Genomic DNA, 12,374 nt, shown 5'->3' with positions numbered 1-12,374 from the left:
GAAAAATCAGAAGATGGGAGAGTTTGTTTTAATGGGTGCAAAGTAAGTATGGTATCTTGCAATCTCAGGAGATTGCAAAACATCCTGGTGTTATTAAAACAGACATTATCAAACCATAATATGTTCAAACAAAAACATTAATTAAGGAACCATCTAATAGATGGCTTTCTCTTTTTTTTCCCGTTTTGGAGAATTTATAAATTAAATTGTCACAAAAGTTTTGATAATCATTTACCAATTTCAGTTTACCAAAGATCTGCTTACTTAATACAGCTGCTATGAAGACACTGCTAAACAAATCACTTACAAGAGTGCTTAGTGGAAATAAAGATTCCAGGCCTCTAACATTAATTCTGCTTTAAAGCAATCACTGTACAGAGTTTTACGTGGTTATAGAGCTATTCTGAGTGTTGGGAAGTAAACAGGGATGACCTGTAAATGTGTAAAACTTGGGGCAAGGCTAGTCCTCTTAGTTTTTCTCACTTATGGGGTATCGGTTGTCCTAAGCCAAATAAGTGCTTTAACTAATCTAAAATTAATTTTCCTACTTGATTTCATAAACCCTGAGGTCAAAGATGAAGGAAATTTTTATTCACTAATTTTGAAACTTGATTTACTAATGGAGGACAATACGAAGTTCAAACAGCCCTGAAAGGGCTAGAGTTCAGACTGTGGACTGTAATATTTTTAGAGCCTGAATAGTGCTGTTCCCCACAACACTTCACATACCAGCAGGATTTTTGGTTTGGATTCATTGTGACTCATTGATCTATCAGAATTATGTCTGTGGCAGAGGTGAACATGCTCTTTTTTTGCCAATTATTGCCTATTTGTTTGACTGCCGCCTGCTGATACTTGATGTCCCAGAAGTGAGCACAGCCAAATAATATTAGAAAAAGAAATTTTATTTTAAAGTGAAACAGATGCCTTAAGTCCTAATTCTAAGCCGTTACCACCTAGGCTCTTGTAACTGAGAGGATGTACAAAACAGAAGTAATAAAAAAAGGAGGCGGGAATTGGCTTGGTTTGGAAGAGATCCTAAAAGGCAATGTGGATTTCTGAGAACAGCAGTTCTCAACCTCAGCAGCTTTAAGTTGCTGGCTGGAGAATTCTGAGAGTTGAGGTCCACACAGCTTAAAGTTGCTGGGGTTGAGAAATACTACTCTAGAGAATATTAGAGGAGTTGTACATAGTCCATGGACTGCAAGTTATCAATTTCTGGATTAAAGCAGTGAAGAGGACATTTTTCTATTAACATTTTAAATGATAAACTATGTCCCCAAACCAAGACATGCAAACTATGTCCCCAAACCAAGACATGCATAGACATACTCTTAAAAGATAGAGGACAGAAGACTGACCTAATAATTAAATAGAAACTGCATGTTCTTTAGACAGATGCTTGTTCCTAAATCTACATGTGCTAATACAATGGAATTCAGGGCAATATTATTGCCCTGCATATTGGACATGTGTCTGCTATTATTTCCATTTCAGACTTACAGGTATGAATCTTCTGGACTGTCCTAATGATGACGATTTGGTACAGAACTCCAAACATATTGCCATCTTATGCCAAATGTTTCCCAGCCAGCTTTTCCTCTGGTATTTGGTCCTTTAGAGACAAGCAGCTGCAGCATTGCAAGGCCTTTTGGCATCTGGAGGCTGCTCAATGTTTCTGTCTCTCACATCTAGTAAATGCCCCTACTATGTTTTTTTCTTTCTCTTCCCACTGCTCCGACAATACATCCTCATTGGGTTGTAGCCAGCTTGTGACTGTGACTGAGAGTGAAAAGGAATGAAGGAACATCGACACACATCTCCTTTCTGAATAACCCTTGCTGCTTATAAAAAGAAATCAAGGGTTATTAGTGGATTACTTTGCTCTTAGGGTTTATAGTCCAATATTTGCTAAGGAATCTACATGCAGATCTCACCACTTATACTTTAATTGCTTTTTTCCAAGCTGATCTTAGCAGCAAATTCTAAGTGTAGGAGCACCTAAAAGCTTTAAAAATATAGTAGCGTATATCTTCACAGTGAGGCCATATTATCCTGATATAAACATATATATGCCCCCATGTTTTATGTGGTGGGGAAAAATGAACAGTGTTGACAATGAAATGCAAGAGGTATAATGGCCATCCACAAAACCATTCCTAGATGCAATGCAGACAACCTTATTCTGACAGTTAACTCATGTTGTATGGCAAAGCTCCTTTTCTCTGAGCATCTGAAAGAGTGGAGCTGATTTATGTAAACTTATACCGTAGTAAAATTGTTAGTAATTCCCCCTCCCTTCATTTCCTCCCTCCCACACAGAGAAAGCCTCTTTTTATGCCTCACTCATGCAGGATCAAGAATGCTAGCTGAACAAATTCCATATAGAACAGTGACTTGACAAATTCATATGTGGTATCACTACTTTTAACACAGCAGCAGCAGCAGCAGCAGAGTAGGAGACATGGACATGTGGCCAATCTTGATCTGACTTTATTGCCCACTGAAGCCAATCAGAAAAAAAGAAGCTTTTTTATGTTGGATCTGAATAGCTGCACATCCCTAGAATCCACCAATGATTGTATATATTATGATTTAAAATATTTATAAGTGTTGATATCTGCTTTTTGGTATGTTATTTGGATGGAGATGAGATTTATAGATGCCTTTTCATTGCCTATCTCTAAATTTGAAGTAATATATCAATATTCATGCTTTTTGGTTCAGTCAGTTCACAGTTCCTGGCTTCAACTAGGATGCCTGTGTCTATGTACTATATATGTGTATGTATTCCCATAAATTATACTTCGGTGGACGGCATCAGAATGTATTAACTGATTCATTATAAAACATCATACCTTTGCATTTGTAACTGATATTACGTCTGTTAAAGTCCACTTTTTGATCCATGTTTAATGTCTTGCTAGCACTTACATCACCTGATGCTGCACTTATGAAGAGATGCTGATATATTGTATGTAAACTGCATGAGGATGTTAAGCAATAGATAAGAAACTCAGGTACCAAATAAAATTGATAGAAGACATTTTTCATTTCACCAGATTCCCTCAGTGCAATGTACAATCTAAAAAATAAATATGTTCAGTTCCATTGAGTTCATGAGAAACCATGTGGAAACTCACTTTTAAGTTCAGTGGTCCTAAACAAAGTACAAAACTCTTTATCCTGAGTGGGTATGAAGAAAAAGTTATTAACCCAATAGTCTCTTTGCTATGGCCACTTAGAAATTAAGAGCAGAATTTGTCAAGTCCTATTATTACATATTGACTGGGTATTCCCACTTGTACTAGACAATAAAATGTTTCAGCATTATTCATAGCTTTTATAAACACTTTTCTAAATGTACTGTATTTAGATTTATTTTTCTTAGATGGTCTGCCATTTTTGATACACATGCAATGTTACAGTTCTTTAGGGATAAATCAACCATAAATTATGCTTACTTGTGACTTCATTCTGCGAGGATTTCTTTGCCCTTATATCCATGTTTTTGATGCCACTGTGAGCTTCCAACTGTGTCTGGCAGTCTCCAATACGATGGTATCTGGTATTGTTTCAGTACAGTGGCGGGTTTCAAAAATTGTTGGAACCTACTCTGTGGGTGTGGCCTCCTTTGGGGAGTGGCTTGCCACCCATGTGACCAGATATGAAATTATGAATTAGTACTTAGGTTGGTCCAAGTAGCTATTCAGAAACTCTGGCACTGAAGCATGCAAGTCTTAAAGCTGTCAAGTTACAAGATCCTTGCACCCCTAACCCTTTAGAAAAAAAAAATAGGGTTCTTCAAACCTGACAGCTTTAAGACTTGTGGACTTCAACTCCCAGAATTCCTCCTCCAGTCATGTTGCGGCGACATCACCTGCACGGATCTGCTCCATCTTCAGTTTTTTCACAGGGGGCAGGGCTGCCGCTGAATATGCTGACGAGCCCCAGCCACCACCAGAATAACTGCTGCTGCCTCCTCCTCCTCCAACAGCATCACCACATTTGCTGCTCGGTGCTGCGGCTGAGGTGAAGCTGCCAAAGCTCCCACTTGCGCCCCCACCAATGGCAGCAGCGCCTCCCCCTCTGCTCGGAGCACCTGAGCTGGGCTCCACGTTACCCCTGCCGCCTCCTCCTCACTTTTGAGAAGCCATGAGGCCTTTTTTTCCTGCTCCTACCCCCTCCGCCGCCTTCCTACTGGCTCCCGCAGCCTCATGGCTCCTCAAAAGCACAGCGGAGGAGGAGGGGTAACACGGGGCCCAGCTCAGGTGCTCTGAGCAGAGGGGGAGGCACCACTGCCACGGGCGAGGGTGCCGGTGGGAGCTTTGGTGGTTTCACCTCAACCGCAGCATCGGGCGGCAAATCCAGCAGTGCTGCTGGAGGAGGAGGCGGCAGCAGATATTCCGGTGGCGGTGAGGGCTTTGGGGGTGCAGTTCAGCCGCAGCGCTGGGCGCAAGCGGCTAGGAGTGGCCGCCCACAAAGGACCTCCCCAGGCTTGCTTTGCTGAAAACGGGGCGACTGACGGTAATGAGCAGCAAAGCCGGAGCCTAGGAGATCCTAGGAGACCGGCTGTAAGCTCCTGCCACCATCCCCGCGCCCCTGCTAACCCTAGATTTTTTTTTTTTTTATTAAATGTTTTTTAATTTTAGTTTAAAACTGGTACAGCATCTTTCTTAATATATCAATCAATTACAGATAAGTTTTGGTACATCTCCTCCACAGTTAACCAACATAACTCATATTAACTCAAGCATTATTATATATCCATTTTCATTTAACTGTGATTATTATTTAGAAATATTGGTAGGAGTAATAATCTTGAACAAAAATTTAAAAAAAAGAAAAAAGAAAAAAGGACAAATAGAAAATAAAAATTAAAATAAAAGATAGTAAATAATACAAAAAAAGACAAAAACGACAATCAGGAAAACAAAACAAAACACAAGTGTCTACTATGAAAAAAAGAAGAAGTATATCAACTGGTTACAACATGTTTTGGTGCTTCTCTTCCGTTAATTCATATTAATTCAAATATCTTAACTCGAATATTTACCATATCAACATCATTATACCTTCAGTTTTAATTATTATAATATATATATCATAACATTTTCCCAGTATTGATTAACATTTGATTGTATGAATTTTATTTGGTTTTTTGATAGTGATAATTATTGTAGTTAATACTCTTTATGTATAGTCTAAAGGTGTTTTCTCATATCCAATTGTTAGTTATCATATCAACTCCACAATATATACATTACTATCAATATCAATTATTATTCAGCTATATCTGTTACAAGAAAAAGCAGTTAGGTTTAACTAGTTTTCAATTGTATTCATCAATCTATCAGCCAGTTCCAAATTATATATATTGCTATCCATATCAGTCATTATTCAGCTATATCTATTACAAATTGAAGTAATCCGATTTAGCTAATTTTAAGTTGTATTTTCCCATCTGTCAGCCTGTGTCCCTCCAACAACGAGATTTCCTCAGTCCAATAGCCATTCGTTGGATAAGTTTACCAAGTGTTTCCATAAGCAAATCCAAACAAAAATATTTCGGCACCTTTGGATTCTGAATGTCGGTGATGAAATAATAATGTTGTCCTAGGCTTATAAAATTTCCCAAATTAACTTTAATTCTCAAAGGTGGATTTTCCATTCCTCCTGCACTCTGTCTCTTTAATTGAGTCGTCTTTATAGCTCCCCCACTCCTCTCTTCCTCTGAGATAGACCAGACACCATTTCTCACATTTTCCATTTGTGTTTCAGGAACATTTAAGCATTCAACGATCTCAGTTTTAGCTTCATATTTTATAATCAGTTGATCCAGTTTTCTTTCCAGTTTTTGATAAGAATTGAAAAGTCCTCTACATGCAGAAAAAAGAGCCTGAAATGAAATCTTACAGGTATTTTGGGACGCCATGATGTGTCGTAGTTAAAAATTAGAAGCTCTCTTTTTTTTTCCCCACCGGCTTCGAAGCACTTTTTTTTAGTCTCTTACAAGCTGTCAATCTTATCTAGTTGTAAACAGAACTAGGTAGTAAAGTAATAAAAATGTCGAATCGTGACGAGCTAATTAGTAGGAGATAAGTTTTACGATCCACTTAGGGAGATTCAGAGGGGGGAGGATGTCGCGGAGTTTCTTGAAGCATTTAAGAAGTAAAGTAACCACCAGTCATAAATCCATTAGAATAATAGCAATATAGCAGTAGACTTATATACCGCTTCATAGGCCTTTCAGGCCTCTCTAAGCGGTTTACAGAGAGTCAGCATATTGCCCCCAACAATCTGGGTCCTCATTTTACCCACCTCGGAAGGATGGAAGGCTGAGTCAACCCTGAGCCGGTGAGATTTGAACCGCTGACCTGCTGATCTAGCAGTAGCTTGCAGTGCTGCATTTAACCACTGCGCCACCTTGGCTCTTAGAATAAGCCAATTCGCCGCTAAATCTTCCTGTTTTTTGGTTTCAATTAGCTTAATTTTTTAACACGAACAGTCTCTCTTGGATAATAAAATCAGCTTACCAGATGACATCACTTCTTCCATTCTTAGGGGCAACCTGCAGTTTCAGTTAGCACGCAGCTAATCCAAAAAGGAATTGGCACGAGGAGTTAATACCCCCCCCTGAGATTTGCGGGTATCTCTGAGGTCCTGGGCCTCTCCCCACCTTCACTGTCGTCTCCGGGACAGCTAGGGTTCAAAGAACCCGTCCAAAAATCCTTCGGTATAGAGGAATTTCAGGAGTAGCCTGAAACTCCATCTTCTCACTGCTAAGCCCCGCCTTCTTCCTCCCTAGATTTTCTGAGGCTTCCGGAGCCTGTGACAGAAATCACTGCGCGGCAGTTAGAAACTGCTGCCCTGTGTTTTCTTGCCACGTGCGCGGCCGCACAACCGCGCACCTTAGAGGGAACATTGCCGGCGTTCCCAGAAGTTAATTACTGCCGGGTTCACCGACCAATTGGTCCGCAAGGACCAGCAAGGACCGATAGGAACCCATCCCTGTTTCAGTACCACTAGTGAATCTGTAGTATACTGAGAACAAAATATACTACTCTTGTAGTAATCTTTTAAAAAAAAAGCAGAATCTGTGAGGAAAGGGAATTAAGAATTCCAAGCTTTGATATGACCGGCTTACTTATATTCGATATCACAGATGTGTAATAAATGATGAGTGCTTCAAAATCTGTTCCCAGCACGCATACTTCAGCAATTAGGAAAGCAATTTGTTGTTCACCCAAATGAAATTCCAAATAATTTCACCATCCATGAGTTGAGAAGATTCTGCTCAACTTATCCTTTCTCTGTGAAGGCAGCTGAGAACTAGGGCTGTAAAAAGAGCAGTTGATCTGCCAATACAGTACTCACTGCAGAAAATTGCTCATCCCTCCCTATTGCTAGGCGCTTTCTAAAACAGATTTCCTAATGCTACCTTTTCTCCCATGCTCTAAGGCTTTCTCTTTATGGCAATCAGTCTGGTCCCCACCCCCATTTCATCCACCTTTCTCCTAGCCTCTCCCCCTTTTTTCTCCATTCCATGTGTCCTTGCAGTGCCTATTATCTGACTTACATAATTGTCTTGGAGACATCTCGCCTCCTTCTCAAGGCAAACTTTTGATTCTGTATAATTTTAGCAGAAGACGGTCTCCTTGCTCTCAACTTCAGTGCATTTCACTCACTTTGACCATTCTTCCCTTTCATTTCTTCTATCTAGCAGATTCTTTGGGTTGCTATCTTGTCTTTCGCATCTTCTGTTGGTATAAGCGGATCCCTTCTTTTCCACTCAAAGTCTTAATTAACCATGATAAAAACAAGGATTCAAGATGAGGATCTCCAGTCTAACCCCTAATAATTTTTCTCATACAGGAAAGATATAGAGTTTGTGCTTACTCAGAAGTAAGTACATATAGTACACAGAATTTCACCTTTTAAAAATATTATTTAATATGATTTTATGGATATCCTGGTACAAAAATGAAAGTGATCAAACTTGTTTTACTAACTGCTGCCTAACAGTTTTCTGATTTGTAAAGACCCCTCAGAAATAAAAGTAGGAAGTATAGAAATAATGTCACAAAGATAAACACATAAGGATTTCCACAAAATACCATTAAGAGCTAGCAAAATTCTAGCAAAAAAATTATTAGAGAATCACCTATTTTCCCCAGGGTAGCTATTAAGGAATTAATGCAGCCACTATTGTATTAATAAAAATATTGCCAATTCAACTGTTTTTCTATAATATGCAGATACTAACACTTAATGTGATAAATAGGAAATAAATGATGTTTTAATTGTTGACTGGGAGCCACCCATACTTTGATATAAATGAGTGGCTATATAAATATTATAAATCCTCAGGCATTGAGTTGGAGAAAGATGTTTTAGTTCATTAATTATCTCAGAGAAATTTCCTCAAATCAGCCTAACATTTACTTGCACATTCTGAAGTTTATGTTGGTTCAAGTGTGAAATAGAAAAGAGAATGGTTGTCTTTTTATCACAAGGGATGACATACTTTGTTATTAAATTGAAACATCTCATCCTTTAAAAAAGCATCTGCAGTGAGAATGTGATCATATGCAAATTTATTCAAGCTTAACTGACTGGAGAATCAATGAAAAGTGCTATGCATACTTAACTCATAACTAAAGACTTCCAAATTCCATGGAGTTTCTGGGTAAACATATACAGGTTGTCCTTGAGTTATGACTACAATTGGGACCAGAATTTCTGTTGCTAGGCAAGGCGGTGGTTAAGTGACTTGTGCCTGATTTTATAACTTTTTTTTTTTTTTGCCATGGTTGTTAATCAGTTCATTGCAGTTAAATGAATCACACGATCATCAAGCAAATTTGGCTTCCCTCATTCAATTTGCTTGTCAGAAATGGTAACAAATTGTGATCACATGCCCCTAGGTCTCTGCAATCATTGCAAATACATGTGGTTCGCTAAGCGCCCAAATTCTGATCACATGACCTTGGAGATGCTATGATAGGTGTTCACTGTGAGAACTGGTCATAAGTTACTTTTTAATGCTGCTGTAACTTTGAATAGGGACGTGGTGGTTCAGTGGCTAAGACACTGAGCTTGTCAATCAGAAAGGTCAGCAGTTCGGTGGTTCAAATTCCTAGTGCTGCGTAATGCCGAGTTTCTGTTACTTGTCCCAGTAACTCGCCTAGTGCCGAGTTCCCGTTACTTGTCCCAGCTTCTGCCAACCTAGAAATTCGAAAGCATGTAAAAATGCAAGTAGAAAAATAGGAACCACCTTTGGTGGGAAGGTAACAGTGTTATGTGCGCCTTCGGCTTTTAGTCATACTGGCCACATGACCATGGAGACGTCTTTGGACAGCAATGGCTCTTTGGCTTTGAAACAGAGATGAGCATCACCCCATAGAGTCAGGAATGACTAGCACTTACCGTATTTTTCAGAGTATAAGATGCACCTTTTTCCCTCAAAAAAGAGGCTGAAAATCTGGGTGCGTCTTAATACACTGAATACAGAATTTTTTGCCTTCAGAAACCCGCCCCCCTTCACCAGAATGGCTGTGCATAGCCTTTAGGAGGCTTATCGAGTGCTCCTGGGGGCTAGGGAGGGCAGAAATGAGCGAAAAACGGGCCATTTTTTGCTCAATTTTGCCCCCCCCAGCCCCCAGGAGCACTCTATAAGTCTCTTAAAGGCTATGCATGCCCTTTTTTGACAGAAAAATGGACATTTTTCTCATTTTTGGCCCACCCCCACCCCCCCAGGAACACTCTACAAGACTCCAAAAGGCTATTCATGCCCTTTTTTGGGGGAGAAAAAACCTGGGCCCATTTTTGCAAAAAACGGGCCGTTTGTGGGAGGACTGCAGAGTGCAAAAACTTTTTGTTTTAATTTGCCTCTTCAAAATCTTGGTGTGTCTTATACTCCAAAAAATATGGTATGTGTTAGGGGAACCTTAACTTTGAATGGTCACTAAACAAATAATTGTAAGTCAAGGACTATTTATATAGTGTTAATTTATACAGTAGTCCTATTTACTGGCCACAAAAGGATTGAGGACTTTCTATATGTACTAATAGAAAACCCTGCAGATTCTGAGAAACATGAATTATAATAGGGGGTTGTCTCTATTGTGCGATTCCATAGAATGACCCATAGAATGACCCATTCCATAGAATGACACCCCCCCCCCCAAAAAAAACCCCAATTTGTCTGGAAATCTCATGACTTAACACAAAAATTCCCATGAGATTTCACCAGTACTTATTTGGAGTTCCCATGAAATTTCTGCCATTCTACCATGTTTTTTTAAAAATTAATATTGGCAAAATACAGATGCCACGTTATTAACCCTTGTGATAAAGGTGCTCTTTCACCCAATGGGAAACCATTCAACATCATTTATCATGTTTGATCTCTGTATATTTTGGTCCACGCTTCAATACATAAATTTTTTTTATTCTTTTCTCAACTCCATGGCCATGTGCACACTCACAACTCTACAATATTGCCCCCAAAGAAACACAGGAGTTTTGGTGGGAAGAGATTAAAAAATAATTATACAATTTGCATATTAAATGACGAATTGCATCTAAATTCACAGCAGGGTCCTGTCATGCTTGATGCAGGATATGTAAAGCCAATCCCAATCAAACTGATAATTATAGCAAGCAACTGATTTTGAAAAATAGTAACAAACAGAATCAGATCTCATTAGTACTTTGATGGGAGACCATTAGAAAATTCAGGACTAAGATTAAATTGAGAAGTCAAAAACCCTCCTAAAGAAGAGAGTGGCAAACCATTCTGATACTGTTGCCAAGAAAACAATATTGTACACTATGGATATGTTCATGAAGTCACCAGGTATCAAGATTGACTTGATACTTGATAAATAAATTTGATATTTGTTACAGTATTTCTGGAACTTTATACAATAAAATGCATTAATTAATTAAATTAGCCTATCACATCTCCTTGTCTTTATAAACTCTATACACTTTATAAACAATTACATTGGCAAGATTATTGATCACCCAGGCAATGAGTCTTAATTCAAATAAGCTGATACAAGGTAACAGAACCTATGAATTGTTGCCTCTGATTACACCAGGCGTGTCCCAACCATGGACTGCACACAACACTGGACAGCTAGTAATGTGGCCTCAGAAGATTGTAAACATTTAACATTATGTAATTTTATATTATAAAGCTACACTATATAGCCTCGGTGGCACAGTGGCTAGAATGCAGTACTGCAGGCTACCTCTGCTAACTGCCAGCTGATTGCAATTTGGCAATTCAAATCCCACCAGGCTCAAGGTTGACTCCTCCTTCCATCCTTTTGAGGTGGGTAAAATGAGGACCCAAATTGTTGGAGGAAATATGCTGATTCTGTAAGCTGCTTAGAGAGGGCTGTAAAGAACTTTACAGCAGTATATAAGTAAGTGCTATTGCTGTATGCAGCCCAAGACAATTCCTCTATACTCAATGTGGCCCAGGCAAGACAAAAGGTTGTACACCCACAGATTACATACTTGGATTGCTGAAGATTTAAGCGCACTGAAAGCAGGCTAGGGGCCTGTTCTGCAATGCCGGCCGATACTATTAGACTATATCCCTACTTCATATATATTCTCCTTAAACTGTCTACCGTGGACCTCATCCCATTCCTAAGAGGTCCGAAAAGGGCATGTGCATAACTGCACCAGTGTGCCTACCATCCCTGTCCTACTGTCCCCATTTATTTGTATTCATTTCCCTCCTTAAATAAATAAATAAATAAATAAATAAAGATAGATAGATAGATAGATAGATAGATAGATAGATAGATAGATAGATAGATAGATAGATAGATAAATGGATGATGGATGGATGGATGGATGGATGGAGGGAGGGAGGGAGGGAGGGAGGGGGAGAGAGAGAGAGAGAGAGAGAGAGAGAGAGAGAGAGATTGAGATTGAGATTCACACATCACTTTAAGACATAATACAGTGGTTGGTCCGTTTTTCGTTTCGGTTGTCGTACGGTCCCACCCAACAACCTGGTTTATTATGATTTTGAGTACGTTGTTTACCCAACCCACTGTCGACTCGGTAATAATAAACCCATAGTTAACCCAGCCGTGGCTCTGATGCGTGAGGTCCCGCGTGCCACTTGGAAGCTGAGAGCCGTCTTAAGTAATCGATTCTGAAGCGGGGCGGGTGGGCGTGTTTGCCAGTCGTGGGGCGCCGCCGCTCGCCACCCTAAGGCAGCACCCACCCGCGATCACGTTGGGGCTGCTCGGGATACCTCCCGAGCGAGAAGCCTCGGCCACACAGCTACGTTATGCCTGGGCTCGCTTTTCCAGGGTCGAAAGAACCAGCTTAGGGAAAGCACC

Source organism: Thamnophis sirtalis, unplaced genomic scaffold (assembly GCF_051295495.1).
Source record: "Thamnophis sirtalis isolate CommonGarterSnake01/CBP01778 unplaced genomic scaffold, rThaSir2_p1.2 scaffold_5, whole genome shotgun sequence".
Taxonomy (NCBI): domain Eukaryota; kingdom Metazoa; phylum Chordata; class Lepidosauria; order Squamata; family Natricidae; genus Thamnophis; species Thamnophis sirtalis.
The sequence above is the reverse complement of the archived record's forward strand: the minus strand, read 5'-3'. Positions refer to the sequence as shown.